We start from the raw sequence: 12452 nt of genomic DNA, 5'->3' as shown, positions 1-12452 counted from the left end.
TCTATATATTTTCACTTTTCTAACATATACCTCTTCTGCTGAATTGACATATGATTTATTATTGAACTGTACTAAAATGGAAATTAAAAAGAAAAGCATTTAAAAATAAATGTACATAGAAGTTCTCTGTCCACTCAGTGGTCGGTCCATGCCTAGTCCAGGGGTGTGCACAACTTCATCAGGGATTCATTTCTTTTCTTTTTTCTTAAGATTTTATTTTTCCTTTTTCTCCCAAATCTCCCCAGTACATAGTTGTGTCTTTTTAGTTGTGGGTCCTTCTAGTGCTATGTGGGACGCCGCCTCAGCCTGGCTTGATGAGCGGTGCCGTGTCCGCACCCAGGATTCGAACCTGTGAAACCCCGGGCCGCTGAAGGGGAGCACGTGGACTTAACCACTGGGCCACGGGGCGGGCCCAGGGATTCATTTCTTAAATCAGTCAGGATGCCTCTTGCAAACAAATGAAAAAGGAGTCTGTGAAGCTGACAACGTTCATCCATCTCATCCCCTCCTTGTCCGCTGATGCTGGGAGAAGGGAAGGAAGGTTCTGCGAAAGCCACGTCCATCTGGGGGGTCCTGTGCCAGGACGGTTTACACACCGGAAGCTGCTTCAGGGCAAGTTGCGCTTTTTGAAAAAATTTTTTTTTCATTTTTCATTTGAGTGTACTCCCTCCCTTGGAGCAAACGGGAGGCAGGTCAATCGCTCAGCAGAGCCTTTAAACAAACCACATTGCCCGCAGGTCTGCGTCGTGAAGGAGTGGATTTACCCTTCACCACTCCGCCTGAGGAGTGTTAACAGCAGAATTAAGGCTGGGGAACCTGGCAGGGGCTTGCTTGCTGCGAGGGAGGTGTGTCTGTGCCTTTTTGCAAGGCATTAATCACTTGTTTATAGAGAGGAAAGGAAGGGGAAAAAAAAAGCAACAGGAGGACCGTGTGGTGTGAGCTGCTGGGTCTTGGGTGCCCTCTTGCCCCCTGCCGCCCGTCCCCCCATTCCACTGGGACCAGACCAGCTGGCGTTTGTCCTGTGTTCCAGAGCAATGTGGGGCGGAGCAGACTCTCAAGAGTGCGAGCAGTGGGGGTCCCTGCAGAGCCGGGCATGGAGTCGCATTGGTGGTGAGGGCAGGGTGTCCCGGGGTGTGCGGATCTGCAGGTCTGAACCACCTCAAAGTGTTTAAAATATAATGTGCTCGTCTTTCTTCTCCCCACCCTGCCACACACACACACTCCTTTTCATACATATGTCTAATCACCAAGCTCACACTCTACACTCATGTTTTGGGGGGAGAAAAGAAAATTATTATTCTCACATAGATATTTATCTGGAGACAGTGGAGCTGAACTTGGAAACCAGACTTGGAGCTCGACCTATTTGTAACTGTTTACTATTTACTACTTGTAACTGTTTACTATTTACTACTAACTATTTGGAATTGTGCAACATACGGCTGTATTACCCATTAATAAAGAGGCAAAGAAGCACATGGGGTTTTTTTTCTGATAAAAAAATTAAATATGCTCATGGTATAAATCTGAAACCCGCAGAAAAGATTAGTCAAAATTCTAACAATAATCACTTTCATTTTTTTCCCTTACGCATCTAGTTAAAATAAAAATACTCTTTTCTTTTGAGTAGGTTAAAGATTTTTATTTTTTAACTTTTTTTCTTTTTCTCCCAAAGCCCCCCGGTACATAGTTGTGTATCTTTAGTTGTGGCTCCTTCCAGTTGTGGCATGTGGGATGCCGCCTCAGCATGGCCTGACGAGTGATGCCATGTCCACACCCAGGATTCGAACTGGCGAAACCCTGGGCAGCCAAAGCAGAACGCGAAAACCCTACCACTCGGCCATGGGGCCGGCCCCTTGAGTAGGTTGTATAAGGACAGGGTGTCAAATCTAAGAGGTACAAAATGGTAGAGTGAAAAGTAATTCTTTCTCTCATTAACTCTCTCACTTCCTCTCCTCATAAGTGGGCATAAATATCAACCTCTATCCTTCTAGTTATATTAACATATATATGTGAATATAAATGTACGTGGATGCACACACATATATGTAGTTTTTACTGATGCATCGCTTTCTTTTATTTTTGAACTATATTATTCATGCCAGAATGTATTATTTTTTACAGAAAAGATTACTTTTTGTTGTGAATTTATATACATGGAATATCTTTTAATAGTTCACATTTAGGGGCCGGCCCCGTAGCCGAGTGGTTAAGTTCGCGTGCTCCGCTATGGCGGCCCGGGGTTTCGCTGGTTCGGATCCTGGGCGCGGACATGGCACTGCTCGTCAGGCCCCGGTGGGGTGGCGTCCCACATGCCACAACTAGAAGGACCTGCAGCTAAGATATACAACTATGTACGGGGGGGATTTGGGGAGAAAAATCAGAAAAAAAAAGATAAAAAATAGTTCATATTTAATTCAACATTTAAGGAATCATCCTTATTAAAAAGGAGAGACTAAGTTAGACGAAATGGGCATTCCACAGGAGAATGGTGGCACCTGGCAGCTAAGGGTAAATTACAAATATCCGCTATGTAAACAGTAAGTCTGCTGGGCCAGGTGTTACTCAGACACAAGCATTTTTCCTTCGCCTTTATCAATAATAAATGCAGTAGCCCAACAACCGGACCTCAAGACTTTTGCCTACACTGCAAGCAGATCTTGCTAAATGGACAGAAACTGCCAGGCTGAGCAAGCACACTAAGACATTGACATCCTGAAACCCTCAGCAGTTCAGCCATGTGTTTAAGAGCGTTGGCCCCGCGATGGTTCCAGCTGAATCCTTCGTGCTCCTCTCTGGCAAGGAGTGCCACTTTATTGTGCCCAGGATGTTGGATGGGTCTTAAAACGAGCCATCTACAGTCGCTCTGTGGTCAGTTCAGCCTACGACTCTGCTGTCTCAAATCCATTTGCAATGGCTGTAAAAGGCTGTCAGCCGACGCTAGCAGTAAATCTTCCTCTCCCATTCAAAAAGGCTGACAAGGGAGAAGCAGCTTGAGTTTTCACTCCGGCCTTGCAAACTTGCAGTCCTGCTGTGCCGGGCTTGTTTCACACGCTTGAGAACGCGTGCTCCTTTTTCTCTGCCATGGTGGCCCGGTGCAGATTCAGCCATCGAGGCTGCGGTTTCGTGGTGATGGAAGAGAGGGCAGATTGTATCCCTTGCTCCCCAGGCTGATGGCTGTTCAAGTCACACGCCCCCTCTCTTTCTGCGTCTTTGTGAAAAATGGTGAGATTTTGCTGGCAAACAGGTTTTTCTGGCTGATCACCCTTCGGATGGATGCTTCCCTTGACTGAGGCAAGCCAGGGACACTCAGGAATGTTTGCAGGCGAAGGATCAGTGGTGTTTGGAGGAGCCCCGTGACTTGGCTATAGACCCGTTTCTAGACCTGCTCAGGGTAGTCACTGTTCCAGCTGGTCAGTCCTGGAAAAGCAGAGCATCAGCCCGACTTACGGATTGGAATTTCATGACCAGGTTGAACAGACAAGCTGGCAGAAAAACGAGCTAAGGGTTTTGAGCGCAGATAGCTAGCTTCAGACTCATCGATTCCTAATATTGTGAACAAAGTCAGCCAGACAACTTCTCCAACAGAAGCTTCCTGCGCTATCTCCTGGGGCCCCTGGATAAAATCCTTGACAAAGTTGAAAGTACAGAATGTTTGGAAGCTGTTTTAACGATGGCAATTACGACAATAAGGGCTAAACTTCTTGGGAGTGAAATTAATTGACATTTGTAAAACATGCGGAAATCTTCCTGCTCTTCATGCTGGAAAAGTGTGAATCCTTGGGAGCTGGAGAGATGGAGCAATAGGATTGCCATCCCAGCTGATGGACAGATAAGTTACTTTTCAGATATGAGGAAAGATAAATCCCAGGGTGCCGCATCCTCCGCGGATGTGAGTGGGGACACAGAAACACACGCATTCGAACACACACAGAATTGAAAGCTATGGGGCACGTGGAATTTTTATCACTTCTTGTCCAACCTGATCCCCTACGGCAGCCAGATGACTTGAGAAGCCAAATCGAATCGTTATTCACCACCATGCTATTCATTTCCAAGAGCTTCCCATTGCTCTTAAGAGAAAGACCAAAAATTTTAACTAGACCTGTGAGGTCCTGCCTTCTCCTCGGCTCAATGTGTCCCAAGTGCTCAGTTCTGTTTTTTAAGGTGGATTGGATTATTGACCCCAAATCTTCACACTCCTGTATCCATATCTTTTGCCACGTATCTTGGCCGTTCCCCTCACTTATGATTAAGGTGGTTCCCTGGCTGTTGGTTTTGGGGTTGGTCATGTGACCTGTTTGACCCATCAAAAGTGGGCAGAAATGACAGCGGCCAGTTCTGACCCCAGGCCTGAAGAGGCATCCCATGTTTCTATTTGTCCTCTTGTGCCTCTGCTACTGCCAGTCAAAGAGCTTTCCCTTAATCAGTGGTTACCCTTCGGCCTGGGCCCCAGCCAGGAGGAACACACACGGAACAGACTGGAAGCCCACCTGCATCTGGGAGCTAAGGCCTGTCAGACCCACAGCTTGAAGCAGAGAATCCTAGCTGAGCCCGGCCAAGATCAGCCAACCCCAAAACACACGAGAAACCAATGCTTCCTTTTGATGCCACTGAGGTATTGGGGTTGTTTGTTTCACAGCAGTAGCTAACTGATACAAGACATCCTAATTTTCTTTTCATCACCCATTCTTGCCACACTGACTCGGGCACAGGACCCAGGATACTGCCTGGGTTGTCTTCCCCTCCTTATCACCTAAATAACTCCTATTCATCCTTCAGACCTTGGTTCAAAGCTCACCTCTCTTGAGAAGCCTTTCCTGACCCTTCAGGTTGGGTGTAAACCCTCAGTTATACACTCTCAGGATGCTTATTACAGTTGTACCTTTATGGGATCATTCAGTTGTCATCTGTCTTCCTCCCTAAAGCCCCATGAGGTCAGGAACCTTTTGTTTGGTCCACCTTTGCATCCCCAGTCCCTAGAACAGAGCACTTCCAAGCACGTCATAGATCCTCAATACGTTTTGTCGAATGCATCAATGAATGAAGGAGTTGAGCACAGTTTCTCCAGGTTGAAAATATTGTAAGTCTAAGGTGAACAGCTTATATGGTCTAAAGGACCAGTGGAGAAAGAGAGAATGAAGGGTATGAAACAAAGGAGAATTTGTACACAGCAGCACATCAACAGAGATGACTGAATGCAGGTTGAGAAGAATCTAGAGAGGAGATCAAACTAAGATTGGGTTGGTCGCACTCGTCAGTCCTTCCTTCAAGTACATGCCTTAGAGTCGGCCACACAAAGCCAGGGAAGACTTCCAGAGTGGGTGACCCTTGGGCTGAGTCTCGAAGATTCTAATGTCGGGATGGGGACAGTGCTGTGGCCGACTAGAGCTGGGAGACGTGGCGGAGGGATGATGAGCTCTGGGGCACAGAGGGATGCTTGCCAAGGAAGGGGGCTTTTGAACGGGGCCATATAGAAGAGTTTAGTTCACCAGGCGGTGTTGGAGAAGAGAGGAGATATTTAGGAAGGGCTGGGGGAATAGCACACAGAAAGATGGAGGGGGGTGGAAGTGTTTAGAGGATGGTGAGTGGCGATGGTACAAACCAGAGAGGGCAAGGGCAAGGGCGTAAGATTGCCTGGCTGGTTAGCAAATAACGAGGGTTAATATTTATCAAGCACTTATCCTGTGCTGTGTTAAACACTTGACACATTTTATGAGTCTAATCCTACCCTCACCCACCTCCACCACCAAAGAGGTTGGTCCTCTTGTCTCCCCATTTTACAGATCAGGAAACCAAAGCACAGAGAGGTCTAGTAACTTACCCAAGGTCACAAGGCGAGGAAGTGACAGCGTCAGGATTCGAACTCAGCCAGTCTGGCTGCAGACCCTGTGTCTTAGCTGTTAGGTGACTCTGCCAGCAGCCCAGGGAATGCTAGGCTTAGCAGTCAGATTGCTGTTCTTGAGTGAAGATAAGTCATGAACGGCTTTGCCTGGTTCGAGGGGAGTGCCATGGCCAGCTGTGGGACTCGTGGGAGCTGGGTTAGGGACAGTAGCTCGGGGCGTGCATTGGCTCAACTGACATGGAGGAAATGGGCTCCCGGGGGTGATGAGTCAACGGAGTTAGAGGTCAGTTTAACAAGGAGCCACAGCTCTATTGAGTTCTCAGAAGCGGGAAAGGAGAGATTGGCAGCCTGTGGGAGAAAATGAGAGAAGCCCAGAGATGCTCAGGAAAAGATAAAGAGGATTTAAGTAAATACTTCGATGCTCGGGGTGGGGTGGGTGGCGAGGGAGCCCAATTATTTTTTATGCTCAGACCTCAGAGCAGGAGCTAATGGGAAAGTGTGTAACCCAGGGTTATGGAGTCTGGGTGGGGAGAAGTCAGATGGAAAAGATAGAGGTATCAGAAGGAAAGGCTAATGGAACCACACGGGAGACATTAAAAGGCAATAAATCTGGCAGCCTGGATGGTGTTTGCCCAGGAATTCTGCAGAGGTTGGTTAACTCAGAACCCTGCTCACCTGGGGCTGGGGCTGGCCTGGAGGGGGTGCCACCCGGGCTTCCAACAATGGGTTGGATTCATCCTGAGATGAATTGGATCCTGGAGGAGATGTGATTCTAGGCTGGGGGCAGCCCAGCGAGGCTTTGGAGACAGAAGGGAGCCCCAAACTGTGGGAGGCGGGGCTGGCAAAGAGGCTCCGTCACCTCAATCATTTGGGAACATTCTCTGGAAGAGTTAATCAGCCCGTGGGGAAGGGAGAACCACAGGATATAATTTATTTACTTACTCCCTGACAAAATCCTTCCCAGAAGGCTGTGGATGGTAATTCTCTGTAATTATATCTCGTGCGAGGCTCTCAAACGTGTTAACTCCTTCATGCTCACCTGGGAGAAATGTTGGGGGGGTGCCGGTGACCAACTTCGTCAGCCAGATGGGGGAAACTGAGGCACCTCGTGGGAGGAGCAGAGTTAGAACTGTGATCTCCCAAAGGGAGGAGAGAAAGAGAGGAGGCATCGGGGCCTGGTTCAGTCTCTCCTTTCTGTGTGATCTGAGGAAAGTCACCCAACGTCTCTGGGCTGTGGTTTCCTGATCTACAAATGGAAAGCTGGGTGCGATGGACTGTATGATTCCTGACTCAATAGCCTGTTGGTCTGGAAGTTTAACTTCCCACGGAGTTGCGGAGAAACACCAAATTTGTTGTGTGATTGTGAGGGTGGATTTGGGTCAGACTGTGGGGTGAACTTTGCCATACTGTCCATAGGAGACACTGAGTTGAATGCCTCATGACCTTCAGAGGTGGGTAAGTCTAGGATGAGGCTCTCCAGTGAAGGGAAGCCAATAATGAAGGACCAGCAAAGCCAGGACAGCAGCCTCATGCCACACAGCAGTTTGCTTGTGGGAGGACCGGAAGAGGGACTGGTGGATTTCAAGGATGGCTGCAAAAATTCCTCCCACGTTCCTTTGCTCTGTTTCTGCTCCTCCTGCCATCAAGAGGTGGGGTCTGCTTTCCCTCCCCTCGAACCTGGGCTGATCCCAGGACCGACTTTGACCAAGAGGATACAGTGGAAATGATGCTGCGTATCGTGCAGGGTGGGCCTTAAGAGATCTGTGCTTCTGTTCTCACTCTGCTGTGGCCACGGTGCCACGGGAAGAGGCTCCACCTGGGCTCCTGACTGATGGGACACAGGTGAAGAGACAGGTCCCACCCGCAGATGTCAGACGTGTGGGGGAGGCTGTCTGGGGGAATCGCATCCCCGAGACTCTCCAGCACCAGCCCACCCACCAGAGATCATACGCCACGGCTCTTTGAAGCCCTTCCATTTGGGGTGGTTTGTTTCAGAGCAACCAGTCACGGAGAGAGTGGATCACTGAAGTTTTCCGGTTGCTAGGAACGCTGATTTTTCTCGCTTTTTGACCCAAAGGCTGGTGCCTTCCGCTCTTGATCCAGTTGGTTGGAGACACTTCTAAGCTGTGTCCTTTCACCTCTAAGAGTTTCGGCTGGCCTGAAGGAACGAAACAACAGCCAAGAAGGTTTTTTGTGAACCATGAAGCAATCCTAATGTGTTGCTGTGACGATTGTTATAATTTTTTCTAGCCTCCTTACTTATTGGGTTAAGGACAGGAATCTAGGTAAAGGAAGAGTGAAGTTAAAGAGAAGGGGAAGAGAGATGAGGAGGGGGACGAGAATTGACTGATGGGACTAGGAACTACGAGCTCTGCTTTCCATCCACTATCCTGTCCCACTCAACAATCCTATGAGGTGGACATTATTCCCATTGTACAGACGAGCAAACTGAGGCTCAGGAAAGAGAAGTGGTGTGTCCAAGACTGCACAGCCAGGCTGTAAGAGTCAGGATTTGAGCCCAGGTCTGTCTGGATACGATGACCAGACTCAGTCCATTGTTCACCCTGGCCCAAGCTTGTATGAATAGGGCTGGAGAGATGGTGGTGTCTGAGGTCACGGAACGTCTTTGGATTTCTTCTACCTTGCCTTTGCCTGAACCTGGTTTTGGAGAGACAATTAGAAACCAGGATCTTTTCTTTCTAGTTCCACCTCTGACTTTACATCAGGCAAGGTCCTGGTAGGAAACAGAATTCATCCCAGACTATTCAACCAGGAGAAGTTTAACACAAGCGCTATTTACAAGGGGGTGGGCAGGGTTGAGGGGATCAACAAGAGATGCTGAAGCTCTCTGGGGCTAGCCACAGTGGGAGCTGTTACCACCCTCAGGGCTGCCGGGGCCAGGGGTGGGGTGCATGGAGCCAGCGAGGGCTGGAGCCCTGGAGACGGGCTGCCCAGCATGAGCCACAGTCATGGCGGGTCACTTGAGGGAGGCGCAGAGCAAAGATACCCCGACCTGACATCTCAATCCACCCTCCCTCCTGTCTGCAGCCAGTGTATCCCATAAGCTGAGCCTCATCAGAAGCCAGAGGGCAAGGGCCAGGTGATGTATCTGCAGGGGTCGACCCCGGGGCGCAGGGCAGAGCAGGGAAGGAGCATGGATCTGTGGGGGTGGGGAGGCTGGGGCGGGGTGGAGAATAAGCAGCGCAGACTCGGCCCCCTTGCCTGTCCTCTTTGAGCTCCGACTGGGAACACGTCCAGTGACCTTGAGGCTGTTTTCTGCAAAGAAAGGGGACTCTTGGGTGCACGTCAGTAGGTGCACGGGGAATTTCCTGGAACGGCGGCGTGCTCCCCAAGCCCTGCGCCAAACACTCTCCACCTGTCAGCGCCCAGATAGGCTCAAGTGTGTCGCTGTCACGCTTGGAGAGGAATTCAGAGCATATGTGTCTCCCAGCCACTCTCTGGCCCCATTTTATCTGGAGTCTTATTTATAAGGTCATGTTTATTCGCTGAATTAGTTGATTTTATTATTTACGTGCTGTGTGACTTTCGGGATGTTGTGTCCCTTCTCTGGGACTCAGTCTTCTCATCGTTAAATGGAGGATTCTAATGAGAACTGAATAGGCATGTCCATGTACAGCTCTGCAACAGCGCCAGACACCAGGCAAGCACAGTGTTGATAGTTCTTTTTCTTCTCTTCATCTCCTCCTCCTCCTCTTCCTTCTCCTTCTGTCATGGGGGATGGACCCTGCGTATCAGAGAAAGCAAGAGAGGCCCTAAGGTGGGTATTCTTTCACCAAGTTGCATGACCACAAATAACAAACAAGGGGATTCATAATTCCCTGAATACTTCCCACGCGCAGTGCCCGGTGAGGGGCTGTTGGTATATTTGGTTTCTGACTTTCAGACAGCCCTGGGAGTAGGGCTGGGGGGACTGGGGAGGACCGGCAGGTAGTCAATTCCATGACTTCTGTGCTGATCAAGAAACAGAAGCTCAGAGATTTAAGTTGCCCGAGGCCACTCACCAAGGAAACAGTAGGACCAAGATGGAAACCCCAGTCTGGGTGGGCTGGCGGAAAACCTTCACTAATTACCTACGATGTGCTACGCCAAGGAGTGCAAAGCCAAGGGATGTTAGGAGCCCACTCTTTGGATCTGAACATGCCTGTGATGGTGCAGTCGCCACCACCACGCCCTGTACCCTACACTCCGAGTGGCTGAAGATGCGTCCTGGATGTTCTCTCCCTATTTGAGATGGGCCGATACTCCACATCAGTGCTTTGAGCTGTGGAGGAACCAGGTGGTGAGGGGACCACAAGGGCCAGGAGGAGTTAGGAGCGGTGCTTGAGTGAGCCGAGCCAGGACGCAGAGAAGAGAAGAGGAGGCGTCATCTGAATTACTCCTCGGACCTGTAGCCATCATTTTAGAATAGTTTACTTTTTTTTCTTTAATTGTATTTGTTTGCTTGGGCTGCTGTAACAAAATACCATAAACAGGAGGCTTAAACCTCAGGAAGGCATTTTCTCACAGTTCTGGAGGCTGGAAGTCCAAGATCAAGGTGCTGGTTGGGTCCGATTCCTCTGAGGCCTCTCTCCTTGGCTTGCAGGTGGCCACCTTCTCATTGTCTCTTCTCATGGTCGTCCCTTTGTGCATGCATTTCCTAGTGTCTCTCCGTGCATCCTAATTTCCTCTAAGGACACCAGTCAGACCAGATTAGGGCCCACCCTAAAAACCTCATTTAACTTAATCACCTCTAAAGGCCCCATCTCCAAACACAGTCACATTCTGAAGTCCTGAGGGTTAGGGCTCCAACAGATGAATTTGGGCGGACACAATTCAGTTCATAACAAACTTCTTTAGAATTATTATTTTTGTTTAGTTCCAAAATTATATGAGGTTGAACCTAATACTCAATTGTTTTTGTTTTTCTTTTTTTGCTGAGAAAGATTCGCCCTGAGCTAACACCTGTGCCAGTCCTCCTCTGTTTTGTACGTGGGTCGCTGCCACAGCACGGCCACCAACAAGTGGTGTAGGTCCACGCCCAGGAACCAAACCCAGGCTGCTGAAGGGGAGCGCACTGAACTTAATGAGTAGGTCATGGGGCCGGCCCCTCATTTGTGTTTGACCTACAAAGATGGCCATTTCTTTTGAAGCCTGTCCTGTGTTCCATGCTGTGGAGGACGAGTGTGCACGCACCTCCTGGCAGTTGCAGTATCACGATGTCACTAGGTGGACACCAGTGACAAGTGTGCAAGAAAAATGGCATGCGGGGAAAAACAACAGTGGCAGCTCTCTCAGAACTAGGAACAGGGGCTTTCTTGCGCTCACACATGCTAATTTTTGGGCCACAAATCTTCCTCGTCCTTCACCCACACAGGCAAGTTGTGTGCAGTGTGTGTCCAACCTATGTTTCTTGCCAAATGGAGTTCACTTTCTTGTCACTTCCTCCCTCTCCTCTACCCTGGATGATCTGTGTTCCATAGAGGATCTCGTGATGGGAAAAGCAGGCAAGCTTGTCTACATCTCAGTGGCTGCAAGGATCTAAGCATCTTATATGTGTGAATAACTTCATCCTGAGGTCAATCCTATAAGGAGGCGTGGTCATTGTCTCCATTTTACAAAAGGGGAAAATGAGGCATGGAAAGATTATATAACTTCCCCGGGGCCATACATGCTAGTAAGTGGCAAAGTTGGGCCGTGAACCCAGGCAGACTGTGGTTCTAGATGCTACGCTCTTAACCACTTTGCTCTGGTGCCTTTTGTGGGTCTGATGAATCCAGCTGGGGACGTCAGAGTGAGAACACAATGAACTGCAGCTCAGACAGGTCACTGGGGACAACAGCAGGATTTTCTTTCTCCAGTGTCCATCCAAGGGACAGAATTCTGTATCTTAGGCCAGGACTTCCTCCAGTTCTTGCAGTCTCTTGGGCAACCTGCGTATGTGTCTGTGGCGTTGTTTCTAAGGGACTGGGAGTGACAACTGAGACCCGCTTTGTGACATGACATCATGGGAACTGGAGAGCTCAGGCACTTAGAGGCTGGCGTGGTGCTAGTAATTACTGGCCTCCTAGCATGATAGGCAGGATGAATGAGATGGAGCATGGAAGGGTGTTGGCCCAGGGCCGGGCACTTAGAAGACACCCAGTGTGGCCGTGGTGGCTGGCCTTGTCCATTGTTCTGTAGTCTGTTAGTTCCAAGGACTAGAATACAAATTCTATGGTTTGGGGGTACCTGATGGAACTTGTTTTTGCAAGAGGAGACGGGGAGGATGAGCTGAAATTTGCAGAGCACTTACAGTAAGCCAGGCACTGTGGGAAGCACTTGACGTATCATCTCGTAATCTTCACAAACGGCACTAGGGAACATGACATCCATTTTACAGACGAGAAGACTGAGGTTCAGAGATGAACTTGCTCAAGGTCACTCAGCTAGTAAGTGGTGGAACTGGGCTTTCCGTCATCTGTTTTGCTGAACCCTTTCTCTGATGCATCACTGATTTCTCTCTGTCCACTGCATCGTTTCTCTCGGCAAGCAAATGGGTCCTGATAACTCCAGAACTTTTTTTATTGAGGGGTAATTTGGGTATGGTGCAATTCAGCTTTTTTAATGC

This window comes from Equus przewalskii, chromosome 7 (assembly GCF_037783145.1).
Source record: "Equus przewalskii isolate Varuska chromosome 7, EquPr2, whole genome shotgun sequence".
Classification (NCBI taxonomy): Eukaryota; Metazoa; Chordata; class Mammalia; order Perissodactyla; family Equidae; genus Equus; species Equus przewalskii.
The sequence above is the reverse complement of the archived record's forward strand: the minus strand, read 5'-3'. Positions refer to the sequence as shown.